Source organism: Mustela lutreola, chromosome 4 (genome assembly GCF_030435805.1).
Source record: "Mustela lutreola isolate mMusLut2 chromosome 4, mMusLut2.pri, whole genome shotgun sequence".
Taxonomy (NCBI): Eukaryota; Metazoa; Chordata; class Mammalia; order Carnivora; family Mustelidae; genus Mustela; species Mustela lutreola.
Window position 1 is genome coordinate 90,189,721 of NC_081293.1, and position 8,012 is coordinate 90,197,732.

Below are 8,012 nucleotides of genomic sequence, written 5' to 3' on the forward strand. Positions count from 1 at the left end.
TACAGCTACAGAGTTAGCAATTTTTCTAAAGTAATTCCACCAGTGAGGGGCTGCAGGGGGATCTGCACTCATTCTGGCTCAGGTCCCCGAGCTTTCTGCTGGTGAGCTCATCATATAAGGAGAGGCCAGGGCTTCTCAGAGTAGGGGGTTAGTGTCACCAGGGAACTTTCTAGAACTGCAATTTTGAGACCACACCCCAGACCTCCTAAATCTGAAACTCTATGCGTAGAGCCCAACTATCCGAGTTTAACAAGCCCTCGAGGTGGTTACAAACCATGCTAAATTTACACACCAGAGCTAATGATTCTCACTGTGTTCATCCCTATTCCAGTGCCCTCAGCACATGCAAGTGAGTGTGATGCCACACAGATGCCAGTCTCTACATTGGGTAGGGGACGTTTTTGAACATACACACATTTTACTGGTAAAGGCCAATGTGCTTGTGTTGAATCTGGATCTTGGCTCGCTTTTCATTACCAAGAGCAGATTTTTTTTGTGAGGGGGGATCTTGGGCTACCCAAGTCACAGATTATTAAAACAGCAATACCCTTTCTGGTTCCTGCCTCATGTCTGTGCAGCTCTTCTCTTGTTATAAAGCTTCACCCCCCCTTTTCTTCTTATAATTTATCATTTTAAGAATGATAAATTAAGAAATGGTGATTTCCAAACAAATGTCAGAGCATGTGGTCCTCTCTGGGGAGCTCTGTGCCTTACTCTAAGCTAGCACTTTAAATTTTTTTTTTTTTTTAATTTACTTAACAGACAGAGATCACAAGTAGGCAGAGAGAGAGAGAGGGGGAAGCAGGCTCCCCACTCAGCAGAGAGCCCGATGCAGGGCTCAATCCCAGGACCCTGGGCCCATGACCTGAGCCAAAGGCAGAGGCTTAACCACTGAGCCACCCAGGTACCTGCTAGCACTTTACAAAAGAGATGCTGGCCAGAATTCTACAGAAAGCCTAGGGGACAGTGCTGCTCCGTGTTGGCCAGGACCATGTGAGGCAGGTGGTGGACCCCTCTACCGGCTGGGTAAAATGCAAGCCAGCACCAACTCCCTCAGCCACTTCCTAGCCAGGCTTCTGAATGACTTGGCTGCTTTTCAGGAGCAGATAAGGAAGTAGGACAGTGGGGAGTGGGGACGGTGGGATTCAGAGCCACAGCAAACAGGAATACTGCCTTTTCCACACCTATGCACCGGTTTCATTTTTCTGTTTCCTTCCTTTATTTTCTTGCTGTTTATAGTCTCTTACCTGTTTTTTTAAAAACTTCCTTTACTCTCTCTTTTTCCATCTTTCCCCTCTCTTTCTCTTTCACAAAACAGAGGCTATCTGAGCTTTATGGTACAAATCCAATCAGGAGAGAGGAGCCACATACTAATTTGACCAGGGAGGGTTTCATACAGTAACCACTCCCCCAAAGCCCTTTATGTAAAGTTTACTGAGTTTGACTGAGCTCTGGAAGCAGGTGATCCTCCAGACTGTTCTCAGAAGGTCAACGGTAGTCTAACACTGTGTCACAATGCCTACCTCATTTGCCTCACTTAATCTCATCACAGGAGCATTCTGAAATCAGGTTTGTCCCTGAATCCATGACACGCACCTTTTCTCAGCAGCCACACCTCTGCACTGGGTCAGCTTCTGAGTGCTCATTTCTCATCTGAATAACCGTGACCTCCCTGCTGTCTATTTCAGCCTGATCCTGAGCCTCGAAGCCACCCACACAGGATCATTCTTCTCCCCTTCTGCCCTTCTGTCCTATTCCAAACAGGACACAGTCAGGGAACCTGGAAACCCAGGCCAGTCTAAGCATCGGGTGTGTCTGGGAGTGACGGTGGCGGGGACAGACTAAGGAGCCTGTACCTTGCTGGTGTGTGAGACCTTGGCGCAGGAAGTGGGCATTCTTGGAGGGCAGTAAGCGGGGCCAGGACATGTCCATGGGGAAATAGACGGAGATGAGAGAGGCAACAGGTACTTTCTCTAGTTTTCCCTAGACCTTGGAGCAAAATAGGAGTCAGGTAACACAATGGATTTGGGTCTCTGACAGCAGAACCACAGCCCCCCAGCCGCCCACCCCCAACCCTTGACCTTGCCATGGAGCAGGGTCCTTGGGCTGCTTGAAGAGCTGCAGGTGTGGCTCTCATGGGTGGGGAGAAGCGGGTGGGGGTGGGGGTGGGCCTCCAAGCTGTGCTGGGACAGGTAGTTTCATCCCAGCCATTGTCCTGGCCTGGGAGGGGCTGTCCTGGGTAACTTGGCATGGAGCCAGGGATAGCGTCTCAGCCCAGAGAGTTTTAGTGATCTATGTTTCTTGTATTAAAAGCTCCCGTGCTTTGTTTTTTTTTTTTTCTTTAACATCATATGAATTTATTTATTTATTTTTTTAATAATTTTTTTTATTTTTTATAAACATATATTTTTATCCCCAGGGGTACAGGTCTGTGAATCACCAGGTTTACACACTTCACAGCACTCACCAAAACACATACCCGCCCCAATGTCCATAATACCACCCCTCTTCTCCCAACCCCCCTCCCCCCAGCAACCCTCAGTTTGTTTTGTGAGATTAAGAGTCACTTATGGTTTGTCTCCCTCCCAATCCCATCTTCTTTCATTTATTCTTCTCCTACCCACTTAAGCCCCCATGTTGCATCACCACTTCCTCATATCAGGGAGATCATATGATAGTTGTCTTTCTCCGCTTGACTTATTTTGCTAAGCATGATACGCTCTAGTTCCATCCATGTTGTCGCAAATGGCAAGATTTCATTTCTTTTGATGGCTGCATAGTATTCCATTGTGTATATATACCACATCTTCTTGATCCATTCATCTGTTGATGGACATCTCGATTCTTTCCATAGTTTGGCTATTGTGGACATTGCTGCTATAAACATTCGAGTACACGTGCCCCTTTGGATCACTACGCTTGTATCTTTAGGGTAAATACCCAATAGTGCAATTGCTGGGTCATAGGGCAGTTCTATTTTCAACATTTTGAGGAACCTCCATGCTGTTTTCCAGAGAGGTTGCACCAGCTTGCATTCCCACCAACAGTGTAGGAGGGTTCCCCTTTCTCCGCATCCTCGCCAGCATCTGTCATTTCCTGACTTGTTAATTTTATCCATTCTGACTGGTGTGAGGTGATATTGCATTGTGGTTTTGATTTGTATTTCCCTGATGCCAAGTGATATGGAGCACTTTTTCATGTGTCTGTTGGCCATCTGGATGTCTTCTTTGCAGAAATGTCTGTTCATGTCCTCTGCCCATTTCTCGATTGGATTATTTGTTCTTTGGGTGTTGAGTTTGCTAAGTTCTTTATAGATTCTGGACACTAGTCCTTTATCTGATATGTCGTTTGCAAATATCTTCTCCCATTCTGTCAGTTGTCTTTTGATTTTGTTAACTGTTTCCTTTGCTGTGCAAAAGCTTTTGATCTTGATGAAATCCCAATAGTTCATTTTTGCCCTTGCTTCCCTTGCCTTTTGCGTTGTTCCTAGGAAGATGTTGCTGAGGCTGAGGTCGAAGAGGTTGCTGCCTGTGTACTCCTCAAGGATTTTGATGGATTCCTTTCGCACATTGAGGTCCTTCATCCATTTTGAGTCTATTTTCGTGTGTGGTGTAAGGAAATGGTCCAATTTCATTTTTCTGCATGTGGCTGTCCAATTTTCCCAGCACCATTTATTGAAGAGGCTGTCTTTTATCCATTGGACATTCTTTCCTGCTTTGTCGAAGATTAGTTGACCATAGAGTTGAGAGTCTATTTCTGGGCTCTCTATTCTGTTCCATTGATCTATGGGTCTGTTTTTGTGCCAGTACCATGCTGTCTTGATGATGACAGCTTTGTAATAGAGCTTGAAGTCCGGGATTGTGATGCCACCAACGTTGGCTTTCTTTTTCAATATCCCTTTAGCTATTCGAGGTCTTTTCTGGTTCCATATAAATTTTAGAATTATTTGTTCCATTTCTTTGAAAAAGATGGATGGTACTTTGATAGGAATTGCATTAAATGTGTAGATTGCTTTAGGTAGCATAGACATTTTCACAATATTTATTCTTCCAATCCAGGAGCATGGAACATTTTTCCATTTCTTTGTGTCTTCCTCAATTTCTTTCATGAGTACTTTATAGTTTTCTGAGTATAGATTCTGTGTCTCTTTGGTTAGGTTTATTCCTAGGTATCTTATGGTTTTGGATGCAATTGTAAATGGGATTGACTCCTTAATTTCCCTTTCTTCTGTGTTGCTGTTGGTGTAGAGAAATGCAACTGATTTCTGTGCATTGATTTTATATCCTGACACTTTACTGAATTCCTGTATAAGTTCTAGCAGTTTTGGAGTGGAGTCTTTTGGGTTTTCCACATATAGTATCATATCATCTGCAAAGAGTGATAATTTGACTTCTTCTTTGCTGATTTGGATGCCGTTAATTTCCTTTTGTTGTCTGATTGCTGAGGCTAGGACCTCTAGTACTATGTTGAATAGCAGTGGTGATAATGGACATCCCTGCCGTGTTCCTGACCTTAGCGGAAAAGCTTTCAGTTTTTCTCCATTGAGAATGATATTTGCGGTGGGTTTTTCATAGATGGCTTTGATGATATTGAGGTATGTGCCCTCTATCCCTACACTTTGAAGAGTTTTGATCAGGAAGGGATGCTGTACTTTGTCAAATGCTTTTTCAGCATCTATTGAGAGTATCATATGGTTCTTGTTCTTACTTTTATTGATGTGTTGTATCACATTGACTGATTTGCGGATGTTGAACCAAACTTGCAGCCCTGGAATAAATCCCACTTGGTCGTGGTGAATAATCTTTTTAATGTACTGTTGAATCCTATTGGCTAGTATTTTGTTGAGTATTTTCGCATCTGTGTTCATCAAGGATATTGGTCTAAGCTCTCTTTTTTGGTAGGATCCTTGTCTGGTTTTGGGATCAAGGTGATGCTGGCCTCATAAAATGAGTTTGGAAGTTTTCCTTCCATTTCTATTTTTTGGAACAGTTTTAGGAGAATAGGAATTAGTTCTTCTTTAAATGTTTGGTAGAATTCCCCCGGGAAGCTGTCTGGCCCTGGGCTTTTGTTTGTTTGGAGATTTTTAATGACTGTTTCAATCTCCTTACTGGTTATGGGTCTGTTCAGGCTTTCTATTTCTTCCTGGTTCAGTTGTGGTAGTTTATATGTTTCTAGGAATGCATCCATTTCTTCCAGATTGTCAAATTTATTGCCGTAGAGTTGCTCATAGTATGTTCTTATAATAGTTTGTATTTCTTTGGTGTTAGTTGTGATCTCTCCTCTTTCATTCATGATTTTATTTATTTGGGTCCTTTCTCTTTTCTTTTTGATAAGTCTGGCCAGGGGTTTATCACTTTTATTAATTCTTTCAAAGAACCAGCTCCTACTTTCGTTGATTTGTTCTATTGTTTTTTTGGTTTCTATTTCATTGATTTCTGCTCTGATCTTTATGATTTCTCTTCTCCTGCTAGGCTTAGGGTTTCTTTCTTGTTCTTTCTCCAGCTCCTTTAGGTGTAGGGTTAGATTGTGTACCTGAGACCTTTCTTGTTTCTTGAGAAAGGCTTGTACCGCTATATATTTTCCTCCCAGGACTGCCTTTGTTGTGTCCCACAGATTTTGAACCGTTGTATTTTCATTATCATTTGTTTCCATGATTTTTTTCAATTCTTCTTTAATTTCCCGGTTGACCCATTCATTCTTTAGAAGGATGTTGTTTAGTCTCCATGTATTTTGGTTCTTTTCAAACTTCCTTTTGTGGTTGAGTTCTAGCTTTAGAGCATTGTGGTCTGAAAATATGCAGGGAATGATCCCAATTTTTTGATACCGATTGAGTCCTGATTTAGGACCGAGGATGTGATCTATTCTGGAGAATGTTCCATGTGCACTAGAGAAGAATGTGTGTTCTGTTGCTTTGGGATGAAATGTTCTGAATATATCTGTGATGTCCATCTGGTCCAGTGTATCATTTAAGGCCTTTATTTCCTTGCTGATCTTTTGCTTGGATGATCTGTCCATTTCAGTGAGGGGAGTGTTAAAGTCCCCTACTATTATTGTATTATTGTTGATGTGTTTCTTTGATTTTGTTATTAATTGGTTTATATAGTTGGCTGCTCCCACGTTGGGGGCATAGATATTTAAAATTGTTAAATCTTCTTGTTGGACAGACCCTTTGAGTATGATATAGTGTCCTTCCTCATTTCTTATTATAGTCTTTGGCTTAAAATCTAATTGATCTGATATAAGGATTGCCACTCCTGCTTTCTTCTGATGTCCATTAGCATGGTAAATTCTTTTCCACCCCCTCACTTTAAATCTGGAGGTGTCTTCGGGCTTAAAATGAGTTTCTTGGAGGCAACATATAGATGGGTTTTGTTTTTTTATCCATTCTGATACCCTGTGTCTTTTGACAGGGGCATTTAGTCCATTAACATTCAGGGTAACTATTGAGAGATATGAATGTAGTGCCATTGTTTTGCCTGTAATGTGACTGTTACTGTATATGGTCTCTGTTCCTTTCTGATCTACCACTTGTAGGCTCTCTCTTTGCTTAGAGGACCCCTTTCAAGATTTCCTGTAGAGCTGGTTTGGTGTTTGCAAATTCTTTCAGTTGTTGTTTGTCCTGAAAGCTTTTAATCTCTCCTTCTATTTTCAATGATAGCCTAGCTGGATATAGTATTCTGGGCTGCATATTTTTCTCATTTAGTGCTCTGAAAATATCATGCCAGCTCTTTCTGGCCTGCCAGGTCTCTGTGGATAAGTCAGCTGCCAATCTAATATATTTACCATTGTATGTTACAGACTTCTTTTCCCGGGCTGCTTTCAGGATTTTCTCTTTGTCACTGAGACTTGTAAATTTTACTATTAGGTGACGGGGTGTGGGCCTATTCTTATTGATTTTGAGGGGCATTCTCTGAACCTCCTGAATTTTGATGCTCGTTCCCTTTGCCATATTGGGGAAATTCTCCCCAATAATTCTCTCAAGTATACCTTCTGCTCCCCTCTCTCTTTCTTCTTCTTCTGGAATCCCAATTATTCTAATATTGTTTCGTCTTATGGTGTCACTTATCTCTCGAATTCTCCCCTCATGGTCCAGTAGCTGTTTGTCCCTCTTTTGCTCAGCTTCTTTATTCTCTGTCATTTGGTCTTCTATATCACTAATTCTTTCTTCTGCCTCATTTATCCTAGCAGTCAGAGCCTCCATTTTTTATTGCACCTCATTAATAGCTTTTTGATTTCAACTTGGTTAGATTTTAGTTCTTTTATTTCTCCAGAAAGGGCTTTTATATCTCTTGAGAGGGTTTCTCTAATATCTTCCATGCCTTTTTCGACCCCGGCTAGAACCTTGAGAATTGTCATTCTGAACTCTAGATCTGACATATTACCAATGTCTGTATTGATTAGGTCCCTAGCCTTCGGTACTGCCTCTTGTTCTTTTTTTTGTGTTGAATTTTTCCGTCTTGTGATTTTGTCCAGAGAAGAGTATATGAAGTGGCAAGTAAAATACTAAAAGGGTGGCAACAACCCCAGGAAAATATGCTTTAACCAAATTAGAAGAGATCCCAAATCGTGAGGGGGGAGAAAGGGGATAAAAAGAGGTTCAAAAAGGAAGAACGAAAGAAAAAAAAAAAAAAAGAAAAAAAGAAAAAAGAAAAAAAAAAGAAAAAAGAAAAAAAAAAAAAAGAAACGAATTAAAAAAAAAAAAAAACACCTTTTAGAAAGTGGTTGTTTTTCTGTTTCCAGAATTGCTGTTCTTCTTCTCTTCGATCTGCCGATGGATTTTCAGGTGTTTGCAATCTTTAGATAAGCTATCTAGCTGATCTCCGGCTAGCTGAAGTAGTCTCGGCCTACTACTTCTCGGCCATCTTGACTCCTCCCCTGTTTTTTTTTTTTTTTTAAGAAAAAATGTTTAACTCGAAAAATGAAAGGTGTCACCTCCTAGTTTTTTTTCCCCCTGAGAGCCAGCATAGCCATCCAGGCAGTTAACTGAGAGACAGAGGATGTCTGCCCCCTTT